Genomic DNA, 23,882 nt, shown 5'->3' with positions numbered 1-23,882 from the left:
AAGTGGCTATCTGTTTGGGAAGGCAGGTGGATGCAGGACAGAGATAGAAGCAAGAGTACTTTTACTACATCTTGAAGAACGATGAAAAACATGTTCTAAAATGAAAATGACTCACGAAGGAGTTATCTTGTACAGTGTAAACTCCAGACATGAACAAATGGCAGACAGGAAAAGTAATGACAGAAAATAGGAAAGGGAGAAAGGAGGGAAGAGGTGCCAACTCTATTTTCTCTAGGAACTATTTCATTCTGCAAGATAAGGTACTATATTCAACAAACAAAACAATGATCAACATAAGAGATATTTGTGATTTATAAATATCCTGTTTCTTGGTTTAGAGTGAATTATAACCATCTGCGAATGTGATGTAAATTAGGTTTACAGCTCCCAGTACAGCGATTTCTGTTTATTCAAAGTAAATCTGGTAAGCAAATGGTAAAAATTTGTGGTAAAGATCTATAATACAAAAAGTCATGTAAACTTACACAATAAAAATGTTACATTAAAAATTTATCCCCCAATTATATATATATATATATATATATATATATATATATATATATATATAAATTTCACGTTTCCAAGTTATGATATTTTGGGGGTATCATTTTAATATTTGGTAGTAAAATTCTGATAAAATTACTTTTTTCTTGTAGAGCCATTTTAAAGAAACTTCGTTTTAAAACTAGCTGAACTAAAAATCTATTAAAACATTCAAAATGGAAGAGATAAGAATTTAGTCTGGAAAAATTGAAGACTGATACAAAAGTAAAATTTGCACAGCAATTTCACTATTGCAGTCCAAATATTCCAAACAAAGTTTAATTAATGTCCTATTTCAAGTTAATACTTAAATGTTATAATAATACGGAATTATATTTAAGATACTTGACTTTGTGTGCTAGCTAGTTGTTGTTTTTAATAGAGATGGGGTCTTGATCTAATGCCCAGGCTGGAGTGCAGTGGCATGATCATGGTTCACTGCAGCCTCAAACTCCTGGGCTCAAGCAATCCTCCTGCTTCAGTCTCAGTCACCCGAGCAGCTGGAACTACAGGTGTGCACCACCATTCCCAGCTGATTTTTAAAATTTGTTGTTTAGAAACAGGGCCTCACCCTGTTGCCCAGGTTGGTCTCTAACTCCTAAGCTAAAGCAATCCTCCCACCTTAGCCTCCTGAGTAGCTAGGATTACAGGAACCAGTCATCCTATGTAGCATTATTTCTTATTAGATGAAATCATTATTTCTTAATAGACTAACAATAGGCAAAGTTTAACGGGTTGAAAAGATTATTTCCTTCCTCTGAGTAAGACCTAAGAAAGGACAGGAGAAAGGGATATGAGGAGGGTGGCATTTTCTTTGATATTGAAGTACTTAACATTTAGAGCAGGCTCTCTTGAAAGAGATTTCATTTTACTGTTTACATAGCAGCAACTACCTAATCTGATGACAGCATATTATTGAGGAGTGAATAATACATACCAAGGGATGTAAGCCCAAATTAAAAACTCAACACTATAATACCTGCTACTTTAAATTATTTCTTGGTGACTGGAAAAATAGTGTAAGACTGACAGTTACCTAGACTTAGATGTACACTGGTACCTCAGAGGAAAAAAAGGGTGAGAGGGATTAGAAAATATTTCAAGTTTCAATTGAAGCACACAGAATCTTGAGAGATCAGTGAGATGATAAGGGAAAGAGACTATCTGTGACAAAGAAAATGCTAAGGATGCCTGGGGCTTTATTCTTGGAGCAACTAGGAGTTGGCTGGTGTATCACAGAAAGGTGGCTAGATTTGGGGGGGATGAAGTGGGGTGGGGAGTAGGTGGTGCAAATAAAGATGTGCAAATAAAGCACTGCAAATAAAGACGAGAAAAGAAATTTAAGTTTCACTTGGGACTACTGAATTTGGAGACATGGAAATGTAGAATCCTGTTGGAGAAATACAGAGAGAAGGCTGCTGGAAATAGGTACTGAGAACTCCTGAGTAATCTCTGGCCTAGAAGTCTAGATTTAAAAGTTGTAAGAATGCAGTAAATTTGAAAGTTGTAAGAATGCAGTAGGTGACTCAAACCATAGAGAAAACAAACTTGCATAAACAATGAAAAGACAAGTGGGGCCAAAACACTGGAGAACACTAACATGTAAAGAGTCATGGAAAAAGATGGGCTTGGGAAGAAACTATTCTTAGGAATGCTACTTACTCTTTTCATCTAATGGCCTCACATTTGCCTCCTCTTTCTCAAGCATTCAACGTATTATTTCTTTTTATTAAAGTCATTTTTTGTTTAGACACCTTGTTTAAATATCTTCTCAATCCCATTTCTACAGTGAGGCTTGACTAAAGTAAAAATGAGACTATCCCCTTTGGCATATGTATATACCAAAAGCCAAATACCAGTGAAAAGCACATAATTTTTGCTCATCTTTCCATTTTGCCTATTTCTTTTCTTTATGCCTATTTCTTGAAAGTGCAGAAATGTTAAAATAGCATTCTAGAAAAAGCATAATTCTATGAACAATATATTTGACAAAGTAAAATTATATTAGGCTAGTCACTGGGATTTCGTGACTAGAATTTGCTCCAAAGTTATTAATTTTTCTTTGCTACCAAGTCTCCTTCCTAATCTGTCCCCCAAAGTCCAAGTACAGTAATAAATAAAGGTTGTCAAGGGACCGTTTCAAAATAGGGCTAAACTCAGAAGAATATCATGGGGGTTTTTAAAGAGACAGTTGCTTGATTCTAATTTAGACTAAAGGGAGAACACAAGCATGGCCATCATTCCCTAATGAAATGAACAGAATATATCATATTGGGGGTGGGGGGAAAGCCTAGTCTTTATTTTTAATAAATCAATGAATGTTTTCCATTTGGAATGTTTTTTAAAATTATAGTGGCTTGGGTTTGAGCAAAGAATTACATCTTTCTTTTTAAAAATGTTTTGACTTGTTTGTAGAGACAGATCTCACTCTGTTGCCCATGCTGGTTTCAAACTCCTGGGCTCAAGTGATCCTCCTGCCCTGGCCTCCCAAAATGTTGGGATTATAGGCGCGTGCCACTGTACCCAGCCAAGGATTACATTTTTCACTTTCAACAAATACAAAGGCAACACTCTAAATATAGGCCCTGAAGAATTAAAGTTGTCTACGTTTCAGTTCACTATTTCTTGTCTAAAGTACTTTTTGTTCTCTACTTCATTCTGGGGTCAGACATTCCGAGGGGTAAGACAGCTTCTCATTCAGCAGTTGTCTAAGCAAAAACTTGAATTCACAAAGAATAATAAAATGGCTTAAAAGCATAGGCTTTAGAATTAGACTAGCTGATTTTTTTTTTTTTTTTTTAAAACGGAGTCTTGATCTGTTGCCCAAGCTGGAGTGCAGTGGCACGATCTCAGCTCACCACAACCTCTACCTCCCAGGTTCAAGCGATTCTCTTGCCTCAGCCTCCTAAGTAGCTGGGACTACAGGTGTGCACCACCATGCCCAGCTAATCTTTATATTTTTAGTAGAAAAGGGGTTTCACTGTGTTGGCCAGGCTGGTCTCGAACTCCTGACCTCATCATCCGTGTGTCTCGGCCTCCCAAAGTGCTGGAATTACAGGCGTGAGGCTAGCTGACTTTTAATCCAAACTCCAACCACTTACTAGTGGGGTGATCCTAGCAAGTTAACATACTGAAACTAGTTTCCTCAACTATAAAATGGGATACAGTTGTACATATCTTAAAGGACTGCTGTAAGGAATATGTGAGACTGTTTACAACAGTACACACAACAACCCAATTAGTTCCTTTTATCATTTGGATCAATTTGGACTTTGACACTTTATAAGGTCTACTCTCCCAGTGTATCTTGGGAAAATTAAGTAAGAGTTAATCTCCCAAGGCAGTGAAACATGAATAAAAATCAATTATGATTAATATTAAGAAACAGGTTTTATGTTTCACCCAAAATAAAATCCTAGTTATTCCTTAATAAATTGATTTTTTTGTATTCAATTAAATGTTAAAGATTTAATGCAGTCACAAACTATATGTTAATAAAAATTGTTTGACTTGAGATTTACATTTACAAGGCTTATTATTATTATTTTTGAGATGGAGTCTTGCTCTTGTCACCCAGGCTGGAGTGCAATGGCACTATCTCTGCTCAGTGCAACCTCCGCCTCCTGGGTTCAAGCGATTCTCCTGTACAAGGTGTATTAAACACAGGATTCCTGTGGATTGGACATTAATAACGTTCTTATGGATCTTCTTTGGGATCTCGATGTTTCATCAGAGTAAAATAATCTTAACTTACTGTGGGAAATTTTTCCAAAGCCCACTGAAATATAACTAATTTAATTCAAATAAAAATTTCCAAAAAGAGTATTTAAAAATATCCCAAGTCTTCCTTTAGTAGTGTTATATGAAAATTCAACAATAAATATTACTAAAAGCAAATAAGAAAAGTGGTATAAAGTGTTGTTTGCTTTTAAACAAATTATTACCCTAGCTGAGAATCACTGCTTTAGAATTACCTTATTCAAAAAGGGATTCTGACGTAAAGTAAAAAATAGCACTACTATAAAATCTAAAGGGTCATTAGGTTTTTTTCACTCAAGGAAAACTGCACTCAAGTAGGCACATTTTCAGAGACAAAAAGTTTAACATCTAAGTTTTTATCATTTCAGTCTAGACTCACGTCCTTGAATTCTTTTAGGCAATAACAATTCTAATAATTTAGACATGGTGAATGACAGAATTTTACAATAGTTTGTGTGAAATCTTTTATGATGAATTCTACATTTACATCATGACCTGAAATTTGTTAAATCGATTTAGATTCCAGATAAGACTGTCACTTGAGATGGAATGCTCCACCTACATTTTCCTTAGCCTTCTTCCTTTCTTGCCAAGAGGCTCCACTTCTCTGATTCGTCCATAATCTTTTTGTTTTTATCAAATGTTCCTTTCTCTTGAATTAAATCTTAAAAGCAGAAACTGTCCATCTCCAGGGTCTACTTATTACAACACTACTCTGCATATAATTGATAGTAAACATATTACTTGAAGAAAAAGACAGAATACAACTTACAATATATTATCTAATTATATTTTATAAGTTTGGTATAAACAGATGTTATATTGGGCTCATCAGCCAGGACAAAGATCTAAGAAATTAACCAACAATAGAAACTAATTAAGGGTATCGCTGGAACACAGTAAAATATGGGCAGACCTCGAGAATTTTTTTGTCCCTAATAAAGGTAGGTTTTTGATGTTCCTTGCATCTGGTTGTTACCCACTGAGAAAGAAGGAAAGTGTGCCAGTTTCTATATAATATAGGCAACTGATATAAATAGAAAAATGGTTTTAAGTTTGAGTAACAGAAAAGGGCTAGGCTCTATGAATTTCCAGGTTACTGCTGCCATGGCCAGTGAAACCTGGTAACTCCATATACTGATCATGGTGATGACTAAATCATAGAAGACTTCATGGATAATAAAGTGGATGTTAAAAACTTAATGATCTTAAGATAAAAACCTTGACAGAGACTTTTTTTACATCAAAATCATGGATTTAAGGAGAAACCATTTGTAAATCTGGTGAAAAGCCTGATTGTATAATCATACCTCATAAGTATCTATGCATTCTCTCAGCTGACTCATCTCACTCTCTATTTAGTCAAAATTAAGTCTAAAGGGAGAATTAATCCTAAAGGCTTTTGGTCAAATAAAAAAGACAATTCAAACTACCATGCCCTTAAGCATGACTCATGAATAAGTGCAAGTTCTATGTAAACTAGATCCAGGAGTCTGAAGTCATTCACATTTATTTCACTCTTTTTACACTGAGGATCAGGTCACATATAAAGGTTTCCCATGAAGTCCTTGTATCATCACTAGAATCAATAAGTAGAGAAATGTCCTTGTGATCTCTAAGGTATTAAGCAATGTCTCCTTATCCATTTTTGAAAAAGAACTTTATGACTATGTACTAAAACCAGTGACTTACGGCCATGAACTGGAAACCACATTCTTGATTATAGCAGCTATGAAAATACAGAAATAACTAGAGGATGTACCTAGTTCAATGTCTCCACAGACTTTTTAGTGCTGCTTATATATGCTTTAAGTGATGGCAATCATCTGATTTTTCTGCTTCACATTTTAAGATTCCCTGTTTTACAGAAAGGGTTTATAGGAGGTTTATAAATACAAGGAGACCAGGATGCAAAAGTAAGACATCACTGGAGGTATTCAGAGGCTAGATGACAACTTGGAAGAAACACTGTAGACATGATCCAAGTATAGGACAGGTGGTTAGAATAAATGACCACTAAATTCCCTTCTAGCTCAGTTTTGTAATTCAAAACTCAGAAGATAAATTCTGAGAGGTGATATTAAATAAAAGGGCATTGGTTCTGGAGTTATACCCAGGTTTGAATCCCATCTCTCACCTTATTTTATAACACACAGTCTTGCTGTCTCCCAGGTTGGAATGCAATGGCGCTATCATAACTCTCTGCTGCCTTAAACTCCTGGGCTCAAGTGATCTTTCTGCCTCAGTGGGATTACAGGCATGTGCCATCACGTCTAGCTAATTTTTCTTTTTTGTGGGTAGAGACAGGGTTACTCAAGCTGCTCCTGAACTCCTGGCCTGAAGCAATCCTCCTGCCTTGGACTCTCAAAGTGCTGGGATTACAGGCTTGAGACACTGCACCAAAACTCAGATACGACTTTAGACAAGCTAATATTTAGCCTCCCCAAAGGACAATAATAGGACCGGGTACTGGGATTCAGTGAGATAATGCATTAGTATCTGGCACATGGTAAACACTTACTATGTTACCTAATAACTTGCAGTAATAATTTATAGTGGTCAAAACCTAAATGTCATGAAATACACAAGAAACACTGACTTAGGAGTTAGGTAATGTGGTTTCTACATTTGAGTCTTGTCTCTAATTGTATACAATAATCTCTAACATTATTTTCAGACACCAAATTTTGTGATGCCACATTCCAAAGGGGTTGTAATGAACTTAAACATTTATCAGACCCTGGGGATACAATGTCAAATAAACATAATTCCAGAGTTTGTGAGTTTACAATTAGTGCAGGAGATATATAAGATGTTAAGTGTGATAAGTGCTAACACAGAGCAAGATTTTAGAGGGTGTTCTGGGGACACATAATCAAGCTCTTGGATCAGGAAAGAATTAGTAGAGGAAGTGCCACAGTTGGGTGGAGAAAAAAAAGATAGGTACAAAAAAATGTTCCAAGTAAAAAGAACAGTAGGTGCAGTTGGCCACATTAGAAAACTCAAACGACAAGGACTAGTCACAAGGTTGTTGCATTTTCACATAAGAAAAGATAGTACACTGAATGGGGACAAGAGATGGGTAGGCTGGCAAAACACTCAGGAGGCAGACATGGCAGTACTTTGTGATTAACCGGCTATGAGAGAGATCAGGGAAGTTTGAATGTAAGGAGAGATGCCTAGGCTGGAAGTAACGGGTTTGAGCACCTTAGAGCATACAGGTGACTTCCTACAGCATAAAGATGACATGTGCATGGAAGCCATCTATAAGCTCTTACCAAGATGAAGAATGCAAGAAGACAGCATTCTGATGACTCCATTCATTCATTCATTCATTCATTTATTTATTGAGACTGAGTCTCACTCTGTTGTCCAGGCTGGAGTGGAGTGGTGCGATCATGGCTCACTGCAGCCTTGACCTCTCAGGCCCAAGCAATCCTTCCACCTCAGCCTCCCAAGCAGCTGAGACCACAGGGGTACACCACCACACCCAGCAAATTATCTATGTAGAGACGGGGTCTCCCTATGTTGTCCAGGCTGGTCTTGGACTCCTGGGCTCAAGTCATCCACCCACCTCAGCCTCCTAAAGTGCTGGGATTATAGACATGAGCCACCATGCCCGGCCTCCAATAATATTTAAAAGAACAGACAGAAGGGAAAGCCTGCCAAATGGTCTGAGAAGCAACAACCAGCAAGGTAGAAGGAAAAACAGGAGGGAATGGTATCACAGATGTCAAAATATCAAATATCGGTTCAGAATTAAAAACCTATCACGTATCAGTATTAGCTTTAGTTTTAACTAAATAGTTTAAAAACTATTGAAAATCTACTTATCTACCATGATTGCAACTATTAATATATATGTATTGCAAGTCTGGGAATATGCAAACACTAAGATGGTAATTGTGTTAAAAACTTGGATTAAGTATGATTATTCTTATTCTATTTCCCAAACTTCCCAGTTTGAATTTTGAAAAGGCAAATATATTACTACTACAGAAGCTGGGGTACAAATGTATTTTATATATATATATACATGTATATATATATATAAAAAATACTTTGAGATAGAATTCTCATATTCTGATGACCTATCAAGTTGTTCGTGCATTTTTAACCGTGGTGCTAAAGAAACAGTTTATACTAGCTCTGCAGACTATTTCAACATCGCTCAGGAGCAAACAAATTCTTATGGTTTTAAGCAGTACTATTATTGTAAATTCAACCTTTTATTATTAATACTTAAAAATAGAGAAAAGGTTATAAGATGTGGAGCTAATCTGAGAGTAAAATTAAACCAACAAAAAGGATATGACAAAGTACAAAAGAAAACAAGACCAAAAAACCTAATGTATCCCAAAAAATTAATTTTGCCTGATAAATGCTTTAAAAGTGGGCAAAAAGGAGGTTTCTCAATAGAATTATTCGCAACTAAAGGCAAATGGAAAACTCTCATGTAGCATTTAATAAGGGTTTTACATGCAATATATCCCACTATCCCAAGAAATACTTGCAGTTCAAAGCTGCTTTTTAAATTAATGCTTCCTAGTGTTTCCTGTTTATAAATCCTAAATATTAAAGGGTGAGTTCCTTAATACTATTCTAATAAGTACTAAGACTTTTCTAAAAAAAAAAAAACACATATATTTGCTTATATTCATAAGTATTAAATCTGAAAAGAATTTATTTTTTAATGCAATTAATACTTAACTTTTAGATAGTAAGCAACCTCCAACATTTTTTTTTTGGCAAATACTTTAAAAGATAGTTTTGTAATGGAGGATGACCCATTGCTACTTAAGTTCAACATAAATCAAATTTACGAATTCACATCTTCATGCAATATAAAATTCTCCTTTATCTTATCCTTCAAATTTTCAGAGGATACCAGCATACTGATACCCAGGTTCCAGTTAGTAATAAGATTTGAATTCTAGCTCCACCACTCAATGGCTATGTGACTTGAGCAAGTTACTTAACTTCCCTAAGCTTTCAATTTTCTTCTCTGTAAACTGAGGATATTGATAATATCTATTAATATATGACTTTGTGAAAATTAAATGAGATAATGTGCCAAAAATATTCAGCACAGTGCCTGACACTCAGTAGCCAAAACACAACTACTCTGCAGAAAAATCCAATTGACCTTTGAGCACAAAGACTGACAGTACGAAATTCCTAAACTAAATGTGGCTTGGCTCTGATTTGTCCCATCAGTCTAATGGGCATTTATAGTAACCCAGCATTGAGTAAACATCAGTAAGAGTCATAGGACCAATGTTCTCATTAGAAATTTCTTTCACGACTCATACTTAGGTGTCTAACAAGGATTGTCCTTTTGACACAAAACATTCACTAGCAATGTTTCTTAACTGTTTTTGACAGATGAAAATTTGACAAACGCTCTGAAAAAAAAAAAAAAAAAAACTGACAAATGCTCTGAACCTTTCACAGAAAAGTGAACATAAAAAATTCTACCCAAAATCCCACATGATCTCCTGAACCCCAGCCACTGACTACTACATATGGATATCCTATACCAGAGAAATTAGAAGTTATTTTCCTGATTATCAAAGTTATGTAGATTATAGAAAATAAAGAAAAGTATATGGAATAAGAGATAACTTAATTAATTTGTTGTATTTCCTTCCAGACTACTATTGATTGCAATTACTGGCTTAAGGGACTTAAGCTTATAGAATGTAATGAAGTCATGGAATACTGTATCAGAAACAATTTAGAATATTATTCAAAAAGCAGAATGGGCAAAGGATAAAATAACATATCTCTGGTTAAGGATAAAGTTGGAATATATATAGTGGCCTGTTTAGTTGATATCAACCCATACCTTCTGGCTTTTTTGGAAAATAAATAATTTCAAATAATTCTTGACTGATATGCAGGATATGCATACCACACTTTAATGAAAATATGAATTCTACAATTATATGACCTATGACAAATAATCCAGACTCCTTTTCTTCATCTGCAAAATATTATGATCTTCAGATTAAAAGGTAAAAAGGTCTTATCCTGAGCTAAACTCTATCCTTCCAATGGTCCGCCTACAAAATGCAGCTGTGTAAAACAAAGCAAAATAAGAAACTGCACAAAACAAAGTAGTTTTTTTCTAAGCAGAATACAATTCTGAGAGAAAGTTAATTTTCAGGGAATATAAAAAATGTGCAATGACTTCTAATATATTATTTTCATATGACATTGGCATCTTAGGTATTCTCAATGTAAGAATTGAAAAAATTTTCTTGGCTTTATTTTAGACATTTAGAGGAAACATGTCTTTTATTAAGAAATAAAATCCCCAAAGCAATAAAATTAAGCTATATGTTATTAAGAAAATGGATTTTTTTCTCAAATATTTCTAAGTATAACACCTAGAAAGTATTTGGGTTCTTCACTATATTGTAGGCATCTACAGCAGATGCAATAGCAATATTTTAATCATCTTACTATAATACAGGATTTCACTTCCTTTTTTTAAACTGATGTATTTACTAAACACCACTGCAAAGATTTGGCCTTCAGCCTCAAGAGACTTTGAAAGGCTTACATACTCCAAATATTTTAAATTCCAGGTTTTAACTTATATTTAATACTATACTCTTACACAATGTGCTCATTTTGTTCATAAATATTCATCTCAATACAATAACATCAGGTATAATACATAAAATCTAAGCCATTAAGTCTTACCAATTTATGACCTGATGACACTCTTGTGGACAACATTCAGTCCTTAGAAGCTAGAATAACCCTCCAACCATGTGAGGGCATCACAACTTTTAAACTTTCGGCTTTCGATCATTATTATGTCACATTCCTCCTCCGATGCTGAATTCTAAAAAAAATTCTAGCAAAGAGTTTAAGTAAATAAATGTTTTAATCAAATAGCCTTTAAAAATCTTTTATAGCAAAATTTTATGTTTTACCATGATTATACAACTGATATTTTGTACTTTAAAAAATGAAAATAAATTTCATATTTGATCTGGAAAATTCAAACTTCAAATTTCAACATGGATTTTCAGGCCATCAGGATACTTGTTAGTAAAGAGTAAAGTAGAAATGGAACCAATTAAAGGTTTAAGATCATGATCCAGAAATTATGATTTAACACCATAACACTGCAACCTCCACCTCTTGGGTTCAAGCAATTCTCCTGCCTCAGCCTCCCGAGTAGGTGGGATTACAGGCACGTGCCACCACGCCTGGCTTTTTTTTTTTTGTATTTTTAGTAGAGACAGGGTTTCACTGTGTTAGCCAGGATGGTCTCCATCTCTGACCTCGTGATCTGCCTACCTCGGCCTCCCAAAATGCTGAGATTACAAGCATGAGCCACCATGCCTGGCTGAGTTTCTAGACTTATAGCATGGATGGCTGGATCAGTAACAATCCATACCGATCATTTAAGTGCTTAAGACAGAATTCCATTTCTGTATCTAAATCTTCATCTGTCTCTACTACCCCCGATTTTGAAAATAGACAACATAATGGCAAGAATTAAATTTTATTATGTGCTTTATGTAACTGACATAACAATGTATCCTATGCAGCAGTGGTCCCTATTGCTCACCTGTATATGGGCACAGAAGAAAACTGGAGGTAGGAAGATTTAATAATGGCAAAAATCACTTCATTAAAAATATCCTGTTAAATTTATTAAATTTTACCAGAAAGCTTTCAATTGGGCATCTATGTTAATCACTGAATAATATCATTAATAACATTTTCTGTCTGATAAGAATGTACATTTATATTTTTAGTTGCCAGTAACCCACAGAAAAGGAAACCCATAGATTTGTCGGCATAGTTTTGCCTAAATTAATCCCCTAAATAAAACACTATAAAGGGGCGAAGGGGATGGGGGAAAGAAAAGGGCCCTTACTGAGGATGATCAATACGCATAAAGCTATAGAAAACTGAAAGACAGCATTGTAAAGGAAACTCTGCAGCTATCTCAAAAAATACTTGACCCAAATGTACAGGCTGGGTCATGCTGTTACAGATTTTAACTTTCAATGGAACTTCATTGAAAGTGGAACTTTCATGGTCACTTAAGTCTCTCACGTAGTCTGAAAAACTATTAGAATTTTTCCAATATAATCTTTCCAAATGTAATCTCACAACACATTTGACTTCAATATAAATCATACAACTTTGTCTTCTGTGAAAGCACAGCCTTATAATGTAATCACCTGGTGAAGGCAAAAATCCATATTTATGAAGTAGTCGTTTAAAGTTGTGGTCATTTCATTAATGTATTACCAAATGTTTTAAGAAAGTTTTAATAAAATTCTTATCTCCTATCAACCAAAATACTGTAATTTTTAAAATCTTTTGAAGATTTACTTTTCATAGGACAAATATACAGTCATATTTAGTAAATACTTCCTGAAATACTTATCTATAATGCTGGTAAATCTGCTTGTCTGCAAGGCTTTAATTTAAGGTCATTTAAAGGGCCGACTGCTTGACCCTTTGTTAAAGGGCCTGCCAACAAAAAAGCCTTGTTATGGTAAATGCTTGGAAAGTCTTTTTGGAAGATACAATTAAACCAGTCCTATGAAGCAGTTATTTTACTACGAAACTTACAAAAAAAATTTTAAGGGTGTATACATTACACAAATGTATGGTTAAATCAGGACTTTAGAGCTGTATACATTTTAAAAGATACAAAACTTATATATCAAAATTTTCCTAAGTATATATTTTCAAAATTAGTTGTTACGAAGTACAGGGTCATATTTCAAGAGTTTAAATCATTAAATTCCAACATGTAGGACATCCTTATTAACAACCTGAAATGAAATTGGGTAACTAAAGTAGTTACAGATGAACAGCGTTCAGATTAACCAGATACCCTTCAAAATTTAAAATTAGAATTCTTCCTAAAAATGAATATTTAATGAGAAAACTGTATTAATATTATCAATCATAATCTTGAATCTCTGGCAAGACTGCTACCAAAACCAAATCCCAAATATTCCCTACAGTTATTTATCATTTCCTTTTGTGAGAAGGTGAAACTATATTAAAATAAAAAAACAGTGAAAGGGAAAGAAGGTAGATGATTTATAATTTCCAAGTAATTACTTCAAAATGGATATGCTAAATCAAACAGGTCTAAAAGAGTTCCTAAAGGAACTTGGTTTTTTAAGGAATGTGCTTATCTTAGTTTGATAGAAAATTTTGTTTTCAAGTTTAAACCACATTTCCTTAAAAGATTCTGAAAATTCTATAACACTATCCACTAATATAGCCAGATTTTCACCCTGCTATTCAAAAAAGTTCACTACATTGTTTGGAGAAATCCTAGCCATGATAAACCAATGCTTGGTCAGAAATATTTTTAAATGGAGAAAGGGGGGAAACAGGGCAACCCTTTATGTCCTCCAATAAATTACACAGAGTCATTCCATAGGTTACATATATTGAAAAAATAAGCTTTAAAATATCAAAGATAAATTTACTTTAAAAATTAATACAAATGTAACTAAATAATGTAAAACTGCTGGGAAGACAGCATGTTCCAAAAAATTAACATATAAAAAGGCCGGATGCAGTGGCTCACGCCTGTAAGCCCAGCGCTTTGGGATCCCACCAGATGGTGGATCACCTGAGGTCAGGAGTTCAAGACCAGCCTGACCAACATGGAGAAACCCCATCTCTACTAAAAAGTACAAAAATTAGGCAGGCATGGTGGTGGGTGCCCATAATCCCAGCTACCTGGGAGGCTGAGGTAGGAGAATTGCTTGAACCTGGGAGGCAGAGGTTGCAGTCAGCCGAGATCACGCCATTGCACTCCGGCTTGGGTGACAGAGCAAGACTCCATCTCAAAATAAATAAATAAATAAAAAAGACACATATAAAAAGACACAACACACAATGACAAGAAACTGCATATATCTGTGGTTGAGCCAACATATAATTTAAGACACAATCAGCTATGCCAGAAACGAAATATATATAAGCATATGTATACATATATAAGCATATGTACATATATACACATATAAGCATAAGTACATGTATACACACATATATAAAGTGTTTGGTATGTTATGCATTATATCAAATGCACCTATTGGTAGAAGAAACACAAAATACACAGCTTAAAGAATTTCATTAATACACCTTTGAAAAACAGCTCTAAGAAGATAGGCTATTGGTATTTTTAACATGTTTACTCTCAAATGATTTATACACTTGATCCTTTCAAAAGGAGTAGAAACAGCTTATAAAGAAGGCAAAGGAAAAAGATACTGAAATTAAAGGTAGAGCTCCCTCTAAAAACGGAAAATCAAAGTAAGTGGAAGCCAGTTACATAATACTCAAATGTATGTATAATAAGGAACAGAAAGCTGAATATTTGGGTTGGACACAGCCTGGCCAGGGTGCTGAAACCCTGTCTTTATGAAAAATACAAAAATTAGCAGGGCGTGGTGGTGGCACCTGTAATCCCAGCTACTCGGGAGGCAAGAGAATCACTTAAAACCAGAAGGCAGAGGTTGCAGTGAGCCAACATTGTACCACTGCACTCCAGCCTGGGTGACAGAGCAAGACTCTGTCTCAAAAAAAAAACAAAAACAAAAACAAAAAACCCTCCTATTTTTTGACTCTGAGCTTAATAATAGCTAACATAAAAGAAATGGAACATTTATTTATACATTTATTTGAGACAGAGTCTCGTTCTGTGGCACTGGAGTGCAGCGGTGCAATCTCGGCTCCCTGCAACCTCTACCTCATGGGTTCAAGCAATTCTTGTGCCTCAGCCTCCCAAGTAGCTGGATTACATGCATGTGCCATCACACCCGGCTAATTTTTGTGTTTTTTTGTAGAGATGAGGTTTTGCCATGTTGCCCGGGCTGGACTCAAACTCCTGAGCTCAAGCAGTCTGTCCACCTTGGCCTTCCAAAGTGCTAGGATTACAGGCATGAGCCACCGTGCTCGGGAGAAATAGAACTTGTAAAGAGACCATATTATGCTTTTTGAAGAGTTGATATCTCTTATTTCTTGAAACAAAAGTAGTTATGACTACTCTAGAAAAATACATTTAGCAACATTTTCTGGACTAAGTATTATCTAAAATAAAAACAAGCTACTGCAAATAAACGCAGAAATTTTCTGAAGACCAATGGTTAGCATCACTGTAAACAGGAGTGTTATCAGCCAGAAACTGCAACTCTTTTCCCTCCTTGTTCCCCTTCCAATAATGCGTAGGACTAGGGAAAATATACCTTCTGTATCACCAGGCAGATATGTAGAGAGATGTTTCTGTCTTCTACGACAAAGGTTACATATATTCTGAACATCTTGCTATTGGTAGAAAATATGTAGCTACTATGGATACCACCATTAGCATTGATACTGAAATTACAAATAAAATTCTCAATATGTGGCCACATAAATAGCTGGGGACACTGACAGCCATGCTGTCTGCATACATACTTTAACTTAGTGAAGAGAACACTATTTTTGGGCCAAATATCACACAATTAAAAAGTGAAAAATACAATAGCACCTTCCAAATCTTTTGGTACTTATAACCAATAATCTTCAAACTTTGAAACACCTGGGAGATAAACTGGCATAAAAATATTATTTCTTGAGGATATTTACTAATGGATAAACATTCTAAATTATTATCACTTATTTAAATTTATTTCTGTCAAATATGAAAAATACTTTAGAAGTAGCCAACTAAAGTTTAAACACAGGAGCTAATTTTTGGTAAGCTAAGGCATTTAAAAGCTCTGTATCAATCACAAAAATTTAATATATTCCCTGATTTGAGTAACTTGGAATATTACTATGAGCATGTTTACACACACAAACAAAAAGAATGTCAGGCTAGAATACAAAGAGTCAGTCATCTCTTTCTTCTACCTCTGCCTACCACCCCAAATCTTAATAAAAATAAAAAACTAAAGTAATTCCATTAATATTTCATTCTTCCCAAAAGGTTGCCCAACTGTGGATTTAAATACACAAATTCACTGAAGAGGTGTGAATTTAAAATTTTAAATTGCTGAGGACTAGAATGGAAAAACAACAACAATGACGAAACCCAAAAAGATGTTCTATGTTTATCCTGGTTCAACAATTCCAGGTTCCTTAAATTTCTTTCTTGTCTGAACAAGTTCAGTTAGTTTTTTTTTTTTTTTTTTTTTTTTTAAAAAGCTCTTCAATAGAATTTTAGATTTGGTAGAAAAAAATACATCGAATTTGGTGAATTAGTTCACATGTACACACATACATACTTTTCTGTTCTATTCAAAGCCTTCGTTTACTTAAAATCTATTTGATGAAAAGTAAAAAAAAGAATTGAATAAATGAATAAATAAATAATAAAGAGACCTTACCAGCTATTCCCACCTTTTTCAAAACTGTTTCTAAAATTTCACCTGAAAATAATTATCAAAACATCTCAAAATAGGCTGGGGTGACTCAGGTTGAGAAATTAAATAACAAATTTACTAAAGAGGAAGGTGGTAAACATATGAGCAGAAAGCATATATAATGGTGGGTGAGCAGTTCAGAAATAATTTCTCTTTGCCAATTCTGAAACCTGGTAATGTGCTGAAAATAGATGTCAGAATGTTTAGTGTCCCACACTTCAGCTAGCCATAGAAAAGCTAAGAGAAGAGATGTTTAGGGTCCAGTGAAACACCACTTCGAATAATGAGATTTAGATTTGTGGTTAAAAATCTCGCAGCAGACAAGCCACCTAACACAACTACCAGAATAAAACTAAGAGGATACAACAGTATATACAGGATAGCAATACATAATTTGCAAACCCATGTGGTGATGTAAAATGTCTTCAAATTATACTATTTTTTCCAACTCAAAATAATTAAAAGCCCAATTTAATACATACATATAAAAATCACAGCACAGAAAGGGAAGTATATGAATATACTTCAATTTCTCTTCTAAGGGACACATTAATATCCAAATGTTCTCTTACTCTTGCCACCCACCACCCCAATTCTGAGCAATAAAAGACCTCCCCTTGTAAAACTTCACCAATTCTAGTAGTTGTTTCAGCTGGATTTTAGGCAGTACTCCCTTGCCTTTCCAATACGCCCAATAGTACAAACTAGCTAAGCAAGTACATTTTTTTCTAGTATTTTATCCAAAATGTTAATACTGCATTTTTTGTAAATATTTAAATTTTAAATAATCCTTTAGGTGACTAAGTACTCACATATTCAAACAAGACAGGAGGGGAAAAAGACAACTGTTTAATTAAGTATAATTGGTGAACCTATACTGGCTCTTCTAACAGGTTAAAAAATGGTTATGAAGGACATTATTGTAATAACTGACAAAATCTGAATGTGCACTGTATATTCATATTTGATAATAGCACATTAATATAAGATACCCTGAATTTGGTAATTATATTGTTGGTAAGAGAATAATCTTCTTAGGAAACATAAGCTGAAGTATCTGAAGTTAAATGGATATGGTATTTCCTATCTACTCTTTTGAGACAGAGCCTCACTCTGTCACCCAGGCTGGAGTGCAGTTGCGCGATCTCAGCTCACTGCAAGCTCCACTTCCTGGGTTCACACCATTCTCCTGCCTCAGCCTCCTGAGTAGCTGGGTCTATAGGTGCCTGCCACCATGCCTGGCTAATTTTTGTATTTTTAGTAGAGATGGGGTTTCACCTTGTTAGTGGTTCCTAAAATAATATGTTAGGATGATAAAGCAAGTATGACAAAATGTTAACAAACATTGAATCTTGGTAAGAAGATTGAGTTCTTTGTACTATTCTTGTAATTTTTCTGTAAATATGAAATTATTTCAAATTAAAGATTCAGACATTTCTCTTCTTTTTGATTAGAAAATAATATCCTCAGAATGGTCTAATCTCTAAAACCAATCATCCTCTTCAGACTTCCTTCTGTTATCTAAATGCAGGTGGCATTGCCTAAGGTCCTGGCTTGACCTTTTACCCTACTCTAATCCTTGGCAACCTTGGCCTTTCCTAAAGCTTGAACTCTAATAAAACATTCTTAAATCTCAACTAGCTTTAATTTCTATACCAAGCTGCAAGTCTGCAGCCTCAGCTGCACCCCAAATATTTTCACCTTGACTTTGTACCAGCTTATCAACTCATCCAAAAAACAGCTAAAAACAAAAACTCATCACTACTTTCTCCTTCCCAAACTAATTCTTTCACTAATACTTTCTAACAGTACCAGCATTCCCTCAGTCAATTAGGTTTGGCACTTTGGAGTCAAGTACGACTGCTCCCCTATCATGACCAATCAGTTGTAAAATCCTGTTAATTCCTATCTCATCCCCATTGCCTAATTCAGGCTTCAGTACCTTTCTAGAATCTCTGTCTCTAATCTAACTGCTCTCCTCTCCTGTCTTCAAATGTTATACACCCACCAAATTTAACTTTATCCTTATCATATAAGCCCAGTACTTCCATAGTGGTGCACAGTATTTCCTCTAACTGGAATGTTCCCTTCCCCTCAGTTCTTTAATTCTGCATGACCAAATTCTACCCACCTTTCAGTTTCCAACTCAAAAGCCACCTCCTGAAGAAGGTTTGACCAATCCCTCCAGCTGTACTTGAGAGACATGAAGTGCTTACATTTTATATGAGTTATTAGTTTCAATCATGTGATAATGTATTTACGATTTTCCATATTAAGACCAACCTCACTGAAAGCGGTTACTAAATCTTATTGTTTCTTCTAGTATTTAATTATAGGAGAACAAACTTTTGCTGAGTCAAGTAATTGCAAGCATTCCTGATATTTTCCCTTAGCTTCATTCTGAACTACTCTAAAAAAGTGAGATTTTTAAGGTTTTAGAGTCTTTTGGTTGGAAAACGCGATCTAAGACCGCTGAAGATGGTAACAGGAAAATGCTTTAAATAGCAAGTAACTATAATTGGGGACAAACACATATTGTTAAAGAGACTACTTTATAATATGACCAAGCATCTAATACTTTACTGAACTTCCCAAGTAGCTTTTCAGAACACTGTAGGCATGAGTTTCAAACAGTTTTAAGTGGCTTCTTTCATCTTCCATTAAAATCCCAATGACCTACCTTCACTACACTCTACATACAATTGATTTCTTTCCTACATACTATTCTTATTTCCATATCAACAAGAATTTGAATTATATTTTGAGAGCATCAATTTCATAACCAAGCATGTGGCTTTTAAAAACTTGCAGGCCTGGTCTTCCCTATAGTCCTATGACTATGACCTAGACTGATGCCCATTTATATATATAGTCCACGATTTCTAAATGAAGTTAACCTTAAATTCTGCCAGTCAGTCTGTAATGTGGTTATTTTTCTCCATGAGTTACTCTACCTCCCCTTGGCACCTAGGTATGAAGAATTCACTAGTTTTTAAGATGCTGTTGAAATCACCAGCATGGTGATAACTGGTGCCTAGTTATTTGTGGGGCTTCATTTACCACCACTACCTATGGCAATTCTCATTTCCAAATAAGCTTACTGTCACTCATTTTCTTCTGAGGGAAGCTCCACTGGTTTCTCCATTCAGACCAACATTTACTACCTCTGACATGGAATTCTTTCCTAAAAGAGCAGAATAGTTTGCTAGCCTTCCATTCCTTAAGCAAATACACAGCTCTTTCAGGTTTACTGATAATCACAGCCAATAATAACAAAACAGAAGTAAAGGAGTTCAATTCCAATGCTTGTACTTACCTCTTTTCTCTTCCATTTAGAAAAGTTGGGGAAATAAAACTCCAGAGTAGGCATTTTAAATGTAACTAAAATTAAATTTCACTTAAAATCAGCATCCCTGGTTAACAGACAGGAAGATAGTTTTATTATTTCTAGTGATGGCAAGACCATTTCCCAAGGGATCTGATCTGTTTACTTTTAAGTAAGCTCACTAGGCCTGCCTGTTGAAATACCCCTGGATATGCAAGTAGAGTATAAAGAAATTTGGTCTTCTAGTTAGTTTTGTATTTAGAACAACTGTGCTGCAGAAATGGAGTACAACAGATTAGTCACCATCATTTCTTACTCTAGTTCTAGAAACATCACTTAAAATCACATTAGTTTTTGTGGCAGCGCTGTCACTTGCTAACCAATACTACAAAATGCCATTAACACACATAACTATTTTTTTTTTTTTTTACTATACCTAGTCAACCTAGGTTTCAACCTCCCTGAATTTACATATAAGTTCTTCCCATTTCTTGATTTCTGTATTTGTTTCAGTTAAATTTATAAATGCTGTCATCCACAATGGCTATCACTTCCTTGATTTAATGTCATCTGAACATAACCATGCCGTGAGGTTTCCATCTAAAGCAGGGATCCAAAAATGAGTTTTAGAGGGAATATATGAAGCTTTCATCCTCTAAGTACCAGTGATTACCTGCCCCTCCTACCCTGGGCCTGCCCCATCCCGCACTTAAGAACTACAAATTAAACTACTGATGAAAACATTTATATACGAGTCCTGTGAGAAGAGCAACTGTAGTAAGCACTGCAGAAGAGGTGGAAATTTGTAGGCAATCTTAGTTAACTGACTCTTCACACCAATAAGACCAGACTTGCTACACCCTATGTTCAATAAAGGAACAGTGCTATGTTACAAATTAAAATGGAAGACATAATGACTAAACACAATGTGGAATCCTGAATTGGATCCTGGAACAGAAAAAGGACACTTAGAAAAGTGGAAGACTTGGTAAAATTAAAATAAGATCTGTAATTTAGTTAATAGTATTCTATCAATGTTAACTTCCTAACTTTGATAATTGTACTAAGGTTGTACAACATGTTAACATTAAGGGAAGCTAGGTAAAGGACATACGAGAACCCTCAGCACTATTTTTGCAACTTTAAATCTAAAATTATTTCAGATTAAAAAGTAAAATAAAAGGAAGGAAGGAGAGGAAGAGAAGAAGGAAGGAGGAAATGAAGGAAGGAAAGAGGGACGGAGGGAGGAAGAATAAAAGGCGACAATCATTAAAAAGCTATACTCTAATTTTTAGCTTCTTGGACTATCCTCTACTAGATGTCTTTCAGTGGAATAGGTTGAAATATAATCAGATAATAAATTATGTAAGTACTAGGTACAAATTAGTAAGGAATATATTGGGGCTGGTCACAAAATGGTTCAGGTACATATCCTCAAGATACTTACGCATAATCACTAGGAGAGAACATTTAACCATTACCAGTCTCCAACAAATAAGCTACTTGAGTGATTCTTTAAAATTATATAGTCCATATCTACAACTATGCCGAACCATACAGATGAATCTCAAATACAATACTGGATGAAAGAGGTCAGACACAAAACACATATAGTGTATGGTCCTACATATATAACACATTAGAAATTAGGATTGGGAGGGGAAGTGACTGATGGGGGGCATGAAGAGGACATGAAAGGGGCTTATAATATTCTATGTATTGATCTGGGTGCTGGCTACACAGGTGTGTTCAATTTGAGCTACACATTTATGAACAGTGCACTTTTCCGATACAAATTATACTTCAATAAAAAATTTTTACAAGTCCTATCACCAAGCATTCAAAAACTAGATCAGCTAAGTTGTACAACTTGAGTTTTACCATTTGGGTAGCAAGTACTGGTGGATGTTAATGATGGACCCAAGATTCTTAGAGATGAGCAAAACAAAATAAATTGTCTCATATGGTACTAATGGTATTTATGACATAAACAGCTTAGTTCTAATTTATTCCTAGCTTCAAAAAAAAACACCTCATAGGGAACAATGATAGAAAATACTGGAAGGCGTTCCCTACACAAAATACTTGAGGCTATTTAAATAAGAAGACTTTTTTTAATCCAATAATTTTAAAATTAGAGGTAATAAGTGAATAATCACTGTAGAAAACAATTTGAGAGATCATCAATTAGCTAGTAAAAAAATTTAGGATAAACTTACTAGACTTTCATTTTAAATTAATAACCCATGTCTACTACTTTCCTTATTAACTTCTCTCTAAATACTGGTGCTATCATAAGGACAGATAAGCAGACTCAAGGGGATGTACACCTAGCAACTGTTCTCTCACTTGTTTTAACTACATTTATGCATTTCTTAATGAAGACAAAGCCCTGCAAGTACTTATCAATGAGGTTAAAGCCTTACAAGCTACCTGATTTCTTCCTTTAGTCTTGCTGAAGTTTATTCCCTTTAGTACTCCTTTACTTTAGAGACCTAGTATTTAGAAGAGGGTAAAATTGTTCGCTATAAACCCTTACGCTGAGCTTTTGTAAACAAAGGACTCCCAATGACAACCTGCTCGCTGCTCCCCAGTGATCATCAGGATAGGTTTCTAAACTAATTCTGCCAATTTAACAAAGCAATGCCAAGTATTAACTTTGGAAAACTGTTCTTTAGAAAATAGGAAGTCAAATTTTAAAGTTACTATTCTGAAATTCCAATAGGCTAGGATCTCAGGAAAAACTAACTCCTCCATAGTAAGATAATCTCCCAGAAAGCTAACTATGGAAGTTATAGTATTTATTTTAATAAAGAATCAACTCAAAACAGTTTGGGCTACTGAAGAAAGGGTTGGATTATTTTTGAGTTATCAGTATTTACTGTCCCTACATTTGAAGATGGTTTCAGCTGATTGATTCCGAGGGCTCTGCAAATGGCAAACAGAGAAGACAGAAACCATGATGGCACCTACAGAAAAAGGGAAAGGAAGGCTTGAGGGTAGCTTCAATTTTAGTACAATAACTGAGTAAAGCACTGGATATAAATGGAAGGAGAAATATCTAAATATAGGCAGAGGCAGGCTGCTTGGTGAAAAGTCTATTAATTTGCCAATTCTAATTTAAATATGGAAGGAAACAAAGGGGCCATTAGAGAACTTTAAGTCAATATGAGAAAGGTATATTAGTTACTTACATTTTGATTAAAAGATATTCTGCTAAACTGAAAGATTCCTGGGGAAAAAAGGAGATTCTTGTCTTTCTAGTTAGGCAAAATCAAACTAGGAATATTCAGCTATTTAGAGTAGGTCTACTGAAAATGGGCACTTAAAAGCTGCCCCTACTGAAAATGATTTCCAACATTTCATAAATAGGAGCCTAAAATTTGTTATCTAGCAATAGCGAGACAAATTTATGCCTCAAAATAAAAGATAATGTAGAAGATAACGTTAGGGACTTGCAGTCCCTTAACTTTCCAAACATCTCTCTTTTTCTTTTTGAGACGGAGTTTCGCTTGTCACCCAGGTTGGAGTGCCATGGTGCAATCTCAGCTCACTGCAACCTCCGCTTCCCAGGTTTAGGCAATTCTCTGCCTTGGCCTCCCGAGTAGCTGGGATTACAGGCGCGTGCCACCATACCCAGCTAATTTTTGTATTTTTAGTAGAGATGGGGGTTTCACCATGTTGACCAGGCTGGTCTCGAACTTCTGACCTCAGGTGATCCACTTGCCTCAGCCTCCCAAAGTGCTGGGATTACAGGTGTGAGCCACTGCGCCCAGTCAACGTCTCTCTTTAATAGGAGAATCACCCCCGCCAAATACCTATTTGCCAAATTAGTAGTA

At 35.1% G+C, this 23,882-nt stretch overlaps 1 protein-coding gene across 4 annotated transcripts in view; it reads right to left on the bottom strand.

Moving 5' to 3' along the window:
* The window catches only part of TSC22D2 (TSC22 domain family member 2), a 51,375-nt gene that overhangs the window by 10,684 nt on the left and 16,809 nt on the right, over positions 1–23,882 (bottom strand). Inside the window, exon 2 of one of the 4 annotated variants that reach the window (XR_009209307.1) lies at positions 11,014–11,170. The exons of the other annotated variants lie outside the window; for them this stretch is intronic. The gene's annotated coding sequence lies outside the window, so the exon portion shown is untranslated. The remainder of the gene's footprint in view (positions 1–11,013; positions 11,171–23,882) is intronic. 4 annotated transcript variants of the gene reach the window in all.

Source organism: Hylobates moloch, unplaced genomic scaffold (assembly GCF_009828535.3).
Source record: "Hylobates moloch isolate HMO894 unplaced genomic scaffold, HMol_V3 SCAFFOLD_13, whole genome shotgun sequence".
NCBI lineage: Eukaryota > Metazoa > Chordata > Mammalia > Primates > Hylobatidae > Hylobates > Hylobates moloch.
Note: the sequence above shows the minus strand (reverse complement) of the source record. Positions and strands in the feature narration are given on the sequence as shown.